This window comes from Vicugna pacos, chromosome X (assembly GCF_048564905.1).
Source record: "Vicugna pacos chromosome X, VicPac4, whole genome shotgun sequence".
In the NCBI taxonomy this organism is placed as follows: Eukaryota; Metazoa; Chordata; class Mammalia; order Artiodactyla; family Camelidae; genus Vicugna; species Vicugna pacos.
This window is the reverse complement of record NC_133023.1, coordinates 20,516,156-20,528,631: the sequence shown is the minus strand read 5'-3', so window position 1 is coordinate 20,528,631 and position 12,476 is coordinate 20,516,156. Positions and strand designations below refer to the sequence as shown.

The window sequence follows — 12,476 nt, the reverse complement described above, 5'->3', positions numbered from 1 at the left end:
TCATATGCACCCATAATTAATGCCGGAGTTGAGTCAGCATTCAAAAAGTATGGCCTTTGGATGGCAACTCTTGGCTGAATTCCTAATGTTCTGTTTCAATTTCTGATGAGGTGATGAAGTGGAAAGCTTGTACGATGTAATTTTGCCATATGTTTCTTTTGGGATTTTTGAAAGAGGATCAACAGCTTAAAATCACCAGATGAAAGAAACATTTCAGCTTTTCAGAAACTAGAACGAGGAAGGTCAAAGCTAATTTTTTTTAAAAAAACATTTTACCTGACATATCTGGATCCATTACAAATAAATCTAAGTAGACTGGTGGTAATACTTATTAGGACTACAACTACATGATACAAAAGATGTGAAATATAGTATAAGTCATACACATTCTACATTTTCAGTATTAGGAACAGATTCACTCAAATTTGTTTTCCAAAGATCAGCATAATGCCAGTACTTTAAAATGTAAATATCACAATTTAAACAAGCCAAAAATGGCTCCTTTTTCTGCCACCATCATGGGTCATACGCACGCTCCCAGGAAGGGCCTATCCCAGTGCAGTCTGCCCTACTGCTGCAGCCCCCTACCCCACCCCTGCTTAAGTTGATGTGTGACAACGTGAAAGAGCAGATCTACACACTGGCCAAGAAGGGGGCCTGACTCCATCACAAATTGGTGTGGTCCTGAGAGATTGACAAGGCATTAACACAAGTATGTTTTGTGACAGGCAGTAGAATCTTGAGGATTCTTAAGTCCAAAGGACTTGCTCCTGATTTTCCTGAGGCTCTCTATTACTAATTAAGATTTCTGTTGCTGTTTGAAAGCATCTTGAGAGGAACAGAAAGAATAAAGATGCTAAATTCTATCTGATTCTGATTGAGAGCCGTATTCACTCGTTGGCTCGGTATTGTAAGACCAAACGAGTCTTCCCCCACAATTGGAAATATGGGTCATCCACAGCCTCTGCCCTGGTTGCATAAATTTGTCTGTGTACTCAAGCAATTGTGCAACTAGAAAAAAAATATGCCAAAACCATGGTGAGACTCAATTTATAAATGTAATATTTTTCAATAATTACCTTTTAATAATCCCTGCAGTAATTCCTAATACTTACCTAATAAATTCATTTTGGATGATCGTCAATGGTTAGGATTTGCTTAATAGTTAATCTTTATAATATTTGCAGAAAATGAGCATTAACCCTAAAGAACACCAGTTTCTAAATGTTTGAAATGCTTTAAGCAGCATTCTTTTCATAAATGCAATAGCATATATACACATTTTTAGAAAAAAAAATTTAAGAACATTCTGATGAACCAGCCAAATGATCAAACATTATGTTTTCTAAGGCATGAGGACATTTTTAAAGGCCTTCTACCTACCCAGCCAGGATAAAGAAAATGTTAGAGTATTCCAAAGGAATTACTTAAAACAAAAACACTAGGATCATATTGAAGTCCCCTGAATCTTTCTTTTCGTTTTATATTTCTGGTGGTAGTGATCTTATTTCACCTGTAAGTTACCTTTCTGTACCTTTCAATTTTCCCATTGGGATCATTTTGTTTTTCTAGAATAATCAGAAGCCACTATGTTTTATCCCCCACCCGTACCCTATTAAGAATGTAAATAATATTTAGTCCAGCTCAACTAGAAAGTTGTTCTACTTTTGTATAAAGTACATATCTTGTACAGAAAAAGTATACATTATTCATTGTGTCATGTTAGCTATGTCTTTTTCAGAAAATATATATTTACTATCACAGAAATTTCCAAGATTGTAATGGAGCCTGTTTATTATTACAATAGTATGACCTTTTTCAAACTTGTGTCTCCATTAACTATTTTTTTCATTGATTTTCAGGGCAGAGTGTGGTTCTTGTTACCACTTGCAAAGTATTTTGCACAATTTGATCTGGTTTATTTTTGCTCAACATTTGAGTGTGAAAATTTCCAAACAAATAGGAAATTTGAAATACTTGAATCAGGAATATCCAGATGACTACCATTTAAATTCTATAGTTCCTGACGTCTTATATTTGTTTTCTCTCTTATCGTATGTCTAGCCATTCCTGTTTCCATACATCAATCTGGCTTGTTCTTTGTTGCATTTTACCCCTAAACACATCAGCATGCATATCTTTATCTAGAGTCAGTGTTTGTTTTCAGACCTGTTATTCTTCGAGGCAAACGTCACACACAGGGAAGTGAACAAATCTTAAGTGTACTGCACCTTGAGTTTTGACAAAAGCCTACACTGTGTAACCAACCCCTCAAGATATGAAACAGATGCAAATTCCCATGAAGATATGAAACATTTCCATCATCCCAGAGACTTTCTACATGCTCTTCCCAAGTCAGTTCCTTAGAAGTAACCCCTTTCTGATTTTCTCCAGAGTTTAGTTTAGGCTTAGCCTGATACCTCTGCTTCTGGTTTCTCCACATACAAGTAGTCCATTTTTCACACTGTGCTATGACATTATACCACTTCTGGTATAGTAGTGAAAATAAAACAAAGAGAGAAAAGGATATAAACTAAAAATAATCGACCTGCCATTAAATAATGATATTATCATAACATTCCACATCCGTTACAATTTGATCCCAAGCTTCCTTTCTAGCATTATTTACAGCTTTCCCCATGATTTCCATCAATTCTACAATCACACCGAGCTACCTCTTATTTTCTGAATAAGCCTTAAGTATTATACTGCTATCTTGGGTCATACACAAGCATTTAATAGATTTAATAGTCATAGTTTTGGCTCTCTGAGCATCCGTGACATGGACTAAGTTTAAATACAGCTGAATGACAGATTTGAACCACAAGGTCAGCAAAACTGACTTGTGAAATCAAGTCCTACAATAAATGAATGAGCACAGCTAGCTCCATACAGCTGCCTCTCAGTGTAATGACATTTGTTATACATCAAATAGACATCCACTCTGACTAAGATTTTGAAGGGATTGCTTAAATTGTTTCCCTACATTTTAAAAAGGAAATCGTAAGCTATAAGGAAACAGATTACAAGAGCACAGCCTTAAGATTTATTCGTCATCTATATAAATGTTCTACCCTAGTTACTTCTCTGTGCTGCAAGAAATAGGAAAATAAACTTTTATTCTTATTCTAAATGTGTTAGTTTCTATCATAGCCTTTTATGCCTTTTCTTAATTACCTATTTACATGCTAATTCTTCCTTACAAATTAAAGAAAATTAGAAAGTATCCCACATACTTGAAATGCTGTAGATTGCCTTTTAGAATATGTAATTGAGCTATTTCTTTCTAAGCAAGATAAAAGGATTTTTTAGAGACTATGATGAATTGGTTATATATAGAAACTAATACCAATCTGATATCTTAAAAATGTATCTTATATACATAATTATTCATTTTTCTTTCATCTATTTTGAATATTTTTCTCCCTTTTATAAGCTATCCCATGAGCGGTGTTCACACAAATTCAAGAACAAAATAGGGAAGGATACATTTTTTTCCCTCATACTAAACAATTTCAGTCAATTGTATTTAAGGAATCAAAAAAGATTGGAAACAGGTCTTCAGATATCTTTATCTCACAGAAAATTTCTTCTATTCGACTGACAATGAAACTGTCCAGTTTTGAGAGATTTGTATAGGAGTTGATAAATGTACAACACGTAAATGAGATTCATAACAAATATAAACTGATTTTTAAAATCATGTTAGTACTATTAGAGATAAACTCCTCAAGCGAGATAAACTCCTCAAGCAAGCTAAACTGATGTGGAAATAATAATTTTTAAAAAACCTTTCAAAAGAGTTCATGAGATGCACAATACATGATATCATATTATCCACAGACAGTGTTTGCATTAAATTAGGAAGGACAAGGTAGAATCTCAGAAGCATTTGTGGTTAGGACTTTTCATCACCCCCGAAAACTACAGTACTTATGTGTGTTGGGTGAGTGGGCGAGGTTTCTTTAACTCTTCATTTTATCAGGTAACTTCCATTATTCACCGTTTCTTAGCTTTCCATGTATTTACTCTCTGAGTAAGCATTGCTAATCTAATGGCCCATCCCACTGGTTGAGCAATAATAATGAATTAATGATGTCATTGTGCTTCGAAAGCCATGGGCTCATCTTTTTTGTGTACTCTTCTATCACCATGAGGTATAAGGTGAATCCATCAGGTCCACCTTGGTGACTTGTTATGTTTATCCTCTCTCTATATATATACACACACACACACACACACATATATATATATATATATATATATATAAATAAAATCTGGGAAAATGAAAATGCAAGCTAATAATACCCAATGGAGTTTTGAAGGTTTCAGGAAAATAGCCCAATTGGGTCTAAAATTAAAAGTTACACAGATCAAATGAAATCCTGTTATGCTTGAAGGGCATCCTAGGATAATAAGAGCAGGAACTGACATGTCTTATGCTGAAGCACCACAAGCAATTTAATATGAGGAAGGGAGGGCTGGGAGAGATGAGAACTAGATCATGTCATGTCTTATATGTTATGTTAAGGACTTTGGATATTATCCTATAAATGAGATTACAATAAAAAGAACGTTTTTAAAACTGAATCAGAATGTGGTACACTTGAAACTTATATAATATAGTACATCAACTATACCTCAATTTTTAAAAAAAGAATATGTTTTGGATGTGTTTTGTGTATCTGGTTGGATATGGCCATTAGACAGTTGGATATTTCAGGTGAAGTTTTGGAGACAGAAAATGTTAAACTTTTCAGTGAGGTTTGGATGTACAGTGGAGAATCTCAGAAGGGAAAAGTGGGCCTGGGTCTGAGCAAGTCAGGAAAAGGCTTCCTGAAGAGGTGACACCTGAGCTGGGGCCTTAGGTAGGTGTGGCCCCAGTTCTTCCCCATCCTGGTATCCTCACCCTTTGTCATGTAACTTTGTATTTGTGAATGAAAAATACTGCAAGTCATATCAGTCAACAAAGAATCAAGTCATCAGCCACCTCAGGATGCAGACAAGCAGGGAGGCCAGCCCCTGAAGCCACCCTGAGGGGACTCAGAATATGAAAGGGCAGGAGACTGGCCCTAGATGGCTAGGTGCTTGTCAAAGGGATGAATTCAGTGAGCCCAGATGTTTGTTCCTTCCCATACACAGAAATGCGCTAAATTCTTTAACTTGAGATGCCTGGTTTTCTTTTTAATGTTCCGACTACCTGGTCTTTGTTGTAAAACTCCTGTATATCCTGGCTCCTCCCCTACCTCTTCAGAGCAGTCCCTCAGAGCGATCTGGGCGCTGTCATCCCGGGCTTCAAGGGGTTCGAGTCCTCAGATATGCCCACCGAGTAAAACGTAGCTCCCAACTTTCAGGTTGTGTGATTTTATTTCATTTGACATATTCTTCCCCCTTCCCTGGCCGTTTTAATTCTGGACTCAACCAGGTGGCTGGCTTTAGACTTCAGGATGTTAGAATGCATCTGACAAAAGGGTGTGTTTTATTAATACCGTCTACCCAGTTATCTACCAGGATCAAGCTGTGAGGTTAGGCATGAAGGGATAGCACCTCAGTGCTGAAGGCCAGTGAATCTTACAGACCTCATCCATCCGAATCACTGAAGTAGGTGTTTTTTTTTAAAATACAGTTTCCTGAATTCTACCCTCAGAGGTTCTACTTCAGTGTATTTGAAGTGCAGATGTAGGAATTTGCATTTTTATATTTGCATTTAAAAAAAATAACCCAAGAATAACTCCATAGGTAACTATGATGTTCAGTTAGATTTGATAACTCTTGTTTGGGTGTAGAGAGAAGGTGCTTTCTGCAAAGCCTGGACTAGAGCCAAGGAGAAGCACCTAGGGTGCAACATTGAAGGAGGCACTTGCTCTCAAGGATTCAGGTGAACTTGCACGCAGCTTTCTTGCCTGACCTTAGTCCTGATTTTCGGCATTCAGAAAAAATGCAAGCTTAGGCAGGAGTCCTTTGCTCTGCCTGATTCCCTGATTCCCTGTCTCACCTCACTTGCAGGCTCGCTCTCCAAACTACCCTAATTACTATCAGGTCACTTGCTTGCCAAACCTGAAGGAACCCTTGTTGCCAGTCCTGCATTCGTAGCCAATCCCAGCACCCACATTTCTATCTTATGCCTCCTTGGTGACCACATCTCAATCCGAGACAGCTTGTTGCTGGAGAAGGAGATTTGAATGTGATCAGCATAGAGATGAGGGTGAATAGTGGAGAGTGGAAAATTTACCCATGGGAAAACTGTATAGAGGGAGAAAAGCAGTGGGCAAATGATGAAACCAGAGATTCTTGAATATCTTGTTTTCTATTTGTACCAGTTACAGGGAAAATTAGCTTACTCTCCACGGCAGAATCTACTGACTACAATTCTGAAAATTAACCAGCAAGGAGAAGTACAGTGTGCTATAAAAGCCATAATGACGGGGAAAAAGGAGAGCAGAGGGTGAGCCCCTCGAGCTTGTCAAATAGAAAGGAAATGACAGTCAACAGTTTGTTTCTGGTGCTCGCTGTGTGCTGGGTACTATTCTAAATTGTATATATTCTCACTTCATCCTCACAACCAATTGGAACTGAGGAAGGTCGAGTAACTTGCCAAGCTAGTAAGTTAAAACAGATTTTCTTTTTCTTTTTCTTTTTCTTCTTTCTTGTTTCTTCTTTCTTTCTTTCTTCCTTCCTTCCTTCCTTCCTTCCTTCCTTCCTTCCTTCCTTCCTTCCTTCCCTTCCTTCCTTCCTTCCTTCCCTTCCTTCCTTCCTTCCTTCCTTCCTTCCTTCCTTCCTTCCTTCCTTTCTTCCTTTCTCCCTTTCTTTTTTTTGTTTAAGAGTAGATTTTTTTTACCCAGGTCTTCTGGCTGCAGCATCTCTGCTGTCAACCATCACTGCCTCTCTGCTTAAACTAGTTCCATAGTTTTCAGAACTTAGCTAGTGAGATCATGATGATATTTTAACATCTTATAACTTCTGCTATAGTCTTCCTGGCCTTGCATTAGAAACAACTAATATACTACATTTCTTTGCTTCAGTTTGCACTAGTAGGTTCTGATTCTTTAGTAATTGAAATAGTGATATTAACCATAACAAATGGAACATTAAGTATGCCTATTTATTAAGTTAACTGTTAGCTATTAGGAAAGCACAAGCTATTTAAAGTCTTTTTAAAATGAAAAATTTACAAAGGAAGTAGAAATATTAAGAAAATTTAAAATAAAGATGTCCTATGATAAAGATATCCAGGTAGTTAATCTTTCTGACATCAGTTTCCTCATCTGTAAAATGGTGTCTACATTACAGAATAGTTTGGGAGTCGAGTTTGTGTTCATAGAACATCCAATATAATTTTGGCAAACTAATTTCTCAATATTTTGTATACTTCATTAAGAAATATATATGGAAGTACAACTCAAATGAAAGATACTCCAAACATAATGACTGCTATAAGGAAGAGAGACATTATTGTGTAGCTGTTAGTAGAACATTAAATTGTCTTACCTTCATTCACTTCACAAAATATAATTTCATGTAAAATTTAAAATTTAGAATAATGATATCTTAGTGTCAGGTTTAGAGTACTTTGAAATTTTTAGTTTGAGTATTCTAAAATTATACATCTAATTTGTACCACCTCAAAGTATACTCATAAACATCTTTCATACACCCAAGTTTGTTAGGTAGAGCTAATACGACTTTAAAGTAAACATTTTAGTCATAGGTAAAGGGAAACTAAATTTCTCAAAAATATCCCATTAAGATAAGGAAAGACTAAAATTAGTGAAATGAAAATCCCTTCACACAATAGTCTGCTATCATGTATAATTAAAATCTCATTTGGGTTTTAGAAGTCTAGGAAAATATTCCCATTCAAACATAAGCTGCTTATAAAAAACTGGGGAAGATGAAACAGAGGGCTTTATTTTTTCTAATCATAGATAATGTCTGTATATGTGTGTTAACATTTTAGAATTTGTATTAATATTGAAATATTAATTTGCTTCAGTTGAGAAAACATTTACTGAACACCTACTCTGTGTGTGGCACTATGTTAGGTTCTGAAGATATAAAGGAGACATGGTACCTACCAGCAGGCAGATCACAACCTCCTGGGGGACAGCCAATCAGATAATCACTAACTTCAAGAGCAACAGGAAGAAATTACTATAGTAACAGAGAGATGGGTGCTATACCTTTATAGAAATGATTAGGAAAAGCTTAATAAATGAAATGGTATTTTACCTGGACTTTTATGTTTTCAAAAGGAGGGGATAATGTGCAGAGCAGTGTGATCATGAGTAACAGAGGGGAAGGAAAAATTATCAGAGAACCTAGAAAATTATATTTTAGGCAATTTAAATGTTCATACTATCTATTTTTTCATAATATATACTGATAATTAGCTATTTTATAAGAGCATGCAAAAATATTCCACTTACTAAAACCTTTTAAAGTTTCACAAAATGTTGATTTTGAGTTAACAAAATTATTTTAATGGTGTGACAAAGTGTTGATTTGGTAATATGCAGAAAATGAGAGGAGCAAAACTGAGAAAAACTAATAGTTCTATTAGAATAGTTTTGAAATAGAATTTTGTCATCTCTTTAGACTCTGGTTGTGTGTGTATGTGTGTGTGTGTTGAGGAGGGGAGGGGGTGATTTAACATGTGTGCAGGTGTCTGATGAAAAAAATTTAAAACTTATAGACCATATTGGGCTTTTGTAAATAATTTACCTGTCTGTCTATCTATCTGTCTGTCTATCTATCTATCTATCTCTCTTTAGAGTTTTTCTCCTACACACACAAAAAATTAATAAATATAGATTGTATGTGAGTGCCAATGGAAAACTATTTTAACAAAACCACCTGTTCTTGGCCTTGATCTGAAATTGAGAATTTGCTCACCTAACTGGTTAGAATTAAGTCATGACATGCAATAGCTGCTGGCAGATAAGATGGTAGGAAAGTAGTTAAACTTTCTAGAATATAAGATTTTTGGAATGTGTATCCTAGGACATTTAGACATTGTTGCTGCATAGATGCAACTATCATAAGGAATGGATTGTAGGCTGTGTCTCACCGTATAATTTTCCTCTTCCTCCCTCTTCTTTTTTTCCTGGGAGTTACAGATCTGATAGTTAGCTAAAAACCTAACACATGTACTTTTCCCACACCCCAAACTCACTCCGTGGAGATGGCTTGTATGGAGATGCATTTTAGTGAGCAGGGATTATAGAATTATAGGATATCATTCTGGAAACATAGTTACTTGATAATTTCTCATCCAAAACCTAAAATAGCTCTTAGGAAGAGCTGTTGAACTAAGTAGATCAATTACTATTTTCATACTATCATAATAATCTAGAAGAAAAAGTGCTGTGCTAAGCACTTTAAATATATTATTTAACTTAACGTGCAAAAAATATAGCCATATACACATAGCCATAAACACATAGCACATTTCCAACCCCCCAAAAATTGCTTTTGAAATATACATATGTATTATATCATTTTTCTGAAGAAATAACTGGTAAATAGCAAAACTGGCTTGAGAAACTGAGTTCTTCCAAATGTGGATGTTGAGTGTTAGCCAGCTTTATTAATTTCATTGGAATATCCAAATGCAAGCAACTAGATATGAGTATCTTAACAAGAATCATATTTCTATTTCAAATAGCTTAAATATTAGTTTGCAATATTATATATGTTAACTACAAAACTATTATTACCAGTCTCTTTTATTTAGTCACTGAACAAACCTTAGCTTTCATAAATTGTCTTCACCTTCAGACTGTGTCATCTTTTAGTTGTCTGATTGACATTCTGTACTGTAATGTGTACTGCAGGGTTTGTGTACCTCACACTACATGTTTTAAACCTGTTTGTTAACAGTTGTGTGGTAAATCTCTCTGGGTCCATAGTTCTACGTGTTTTGCAAGCAGGGCACTAGTGCCCTATTTTACCAAATCTCTTTTCAAGGATATTTACAAAGCAAAAAGCCATGAAACATAAAGGCTAAAGCTGCTCCAAGAGGAATATGCATCCTTTTAAAACTGATTTTAATATGAAACTGATTGTACAATGCAGTTAGAGAAATTTTAATTACTAAAATTATAAAGTAAAATGTAGTAATATACATCTTCAACAGTATTTTAATAGAGATTTCAACTAGCTATTGTATTCCAGCTAAATTAAACTTCCCTTGTTCTTATATTAAAATTTTACATATCTACTTTCATGCATGGTGTTCAAAGTTTAATTTGGAAAAGCTTCACTTTATTTAGCAGTAAATTGAAGCAAAAAGAATATGGAGTAAGAAGTAGAAGACCTGGGTTACTTTTTGCCTTTTTTACATTCTAATCAAATGCCTAATCAGAATTACCCAAATATATTTGATGTCTACTTTCCCATAAAATTGGCAATTAAAAAAATCTACCCTAACTACTTTTTCCTCACATCATTGTGTAGATTAAATGAAATAAAGTAAGTGACACATTTTCCCATATTATACATTTTTCTATAAAAGGCAATTGCTTATTTATGTCTATTTTGGTTTATTACAAAAAGGATTTGATGCAGTTTATAATCTTAGCAGATTGAACTGATGCAAATCTCCTTGGATCCCCATCTATCTCCACTACTAACAATTACAAGCACATAAAAATGTTGGATGAAATACATTCCGGGAAATACAAATATTTTTGCAATATATGCCAATCTGAAAAAAAAAGTGTACTCCCAATTTATCAGCCAAGAGTAACTAACAAAAATACAACAATAAGAGAGTAATCTTATGCCACAGAAGTTTAAATTATTCATTTTTGAACCTGAAGCTAGAACCATAAAATAAATCTCTTCCTAACAGCAAGATCTTGGATACACACTACAACATGAATGAAACTCAAAAGCATTATGCTAAGTGAAAAAAAAAAAAAACGATGCAAAAGGTTACATACTGGGCTACATACTAATAGCTAGAATGGAATAAACTCATCTCTCCCTGCTCCTCCCTGATAAGTACAGCTAAAGACCGTCCTAGGAGGACTCGGAATTGTGGAAAGAAGAGGGCATACTGGGTGGGGACTCTGTGGTCTTGAGGAGTGACGTGACAGCAAGTTCCCTGTTTTTTTCCTTTTCTTATTTATTCTTTCTTCTTCTTCTTCTTTTTTGTTTTTAATGTTCTATATAGCCTGATTGGGCATTGGATTAATGTCTAATATAGAACACCAAACAGGCACATACCCAAAGAAGCCCAAAGAAAAGCCTGATTTCTCAGTTACAGGATGAGAAAAGGGGCAACCTAGGATAATAGAAACTTTTTTGACAAATAACCAAACACCATGGATGCCCCCACGCCCTTCCTCCATGAGGTCCTTGGAGATTGAGTGAGAAGTCTGGACTTGACGCTCTTCTGCTGGTGATGGCAGGAGGAGCCCCTTACCTTCTAAACTAGAGAGTTGGAGAATCTCAAAGAGAGGAAGAAGCAGGAGAAAGAGATGCTTTAAACTTGCGTAGGAAGTCCTGGGCAGACCACTGAGCAACGCATGTGTGAAACTGACCCAAATTATCACACCTAACGGTTCAAGAACTGAACTGTAGTGTGGAATAATATTCAGGTGTTCAGAGTGTTATCTGAGCAGTTAACTTCATAAATAGAGTTGATTAGGAGAGCAAAGTCTCTGAAAATTAAATTGTCATTAGATCCAATACCCTCAAAAGTGGGCCAGGACCTCCGTGCTAACCCCAAACAGGGTGACTGCCTGCTAGATGCAAAGATTTACCCGGAATTCGTTAAATCTTTGACCCTGTGTTATACAAAGTGATTCAGAAAATAGAAACAGAGGAAAAGCATAATTACTGTTACGTTAAATTTTTATCTTACGTTGGTAGATTAAATTTCAACTTAAGTTTTTGACTGAAATTTCATGTGTAGTGGAAGTACAAATAATTTATTTCCAAATAACAAAACGTCAAACTCTACCATTCAAAAAATGTCAAACCTTCAGATACATTTTAACCATGGACAATATATATCACTAGGTAACTACATTGCTTCATTTTTTAAATAGACTGGTTTTCTATGAGTTGGTGGTGCTTTTGATTTTGAAATAGTTAATCAGAAGCCATTATTTCTGACAGTAGAGAGTGGATCCAGTTTCCTGTTACAGCCACTTATGTATATATGACAACAAATAAATACATCTCTGACACAGAATCATCTCTCAGTCTGTGAGTGTTCATCTTTCTATTTCCTCTACCAGAAACAGGACAAATGAGACTACAGGAGTACCCAAATAGTTGATTCAAAACTGTTGTAAAATCATAAAGGCATAGTTAAAGAGATGCGTGGTGGAATGAACACATTTCTGTCCGCTTTACAGGACACGACTTACCTGTTCCTCCAGAGACAGTACCTACTGAACCTTCTCTTGTAATAGCATTACAGGCTCTAATACTCAACAGGAACCGAAAATCTATACTGAGTTCTT

The 12,476-nt window shown here is 35.5% G+C and overlaps 1 pseudogene; it reads left to right on the top strand.

Annotated features, from left to right (window-relative positions):
• The first annotated feature begins 518 nt into the window (after positions 1-518).
• LOC102540869 (small ribosomal subunit protein uS15 pseudogene) lies at positions 519-981 on the top strand (annotated as a pseudogene).
• The last annotated feature ends 11,495 nt before the right edge of the window (positions 982-12,476 follow it).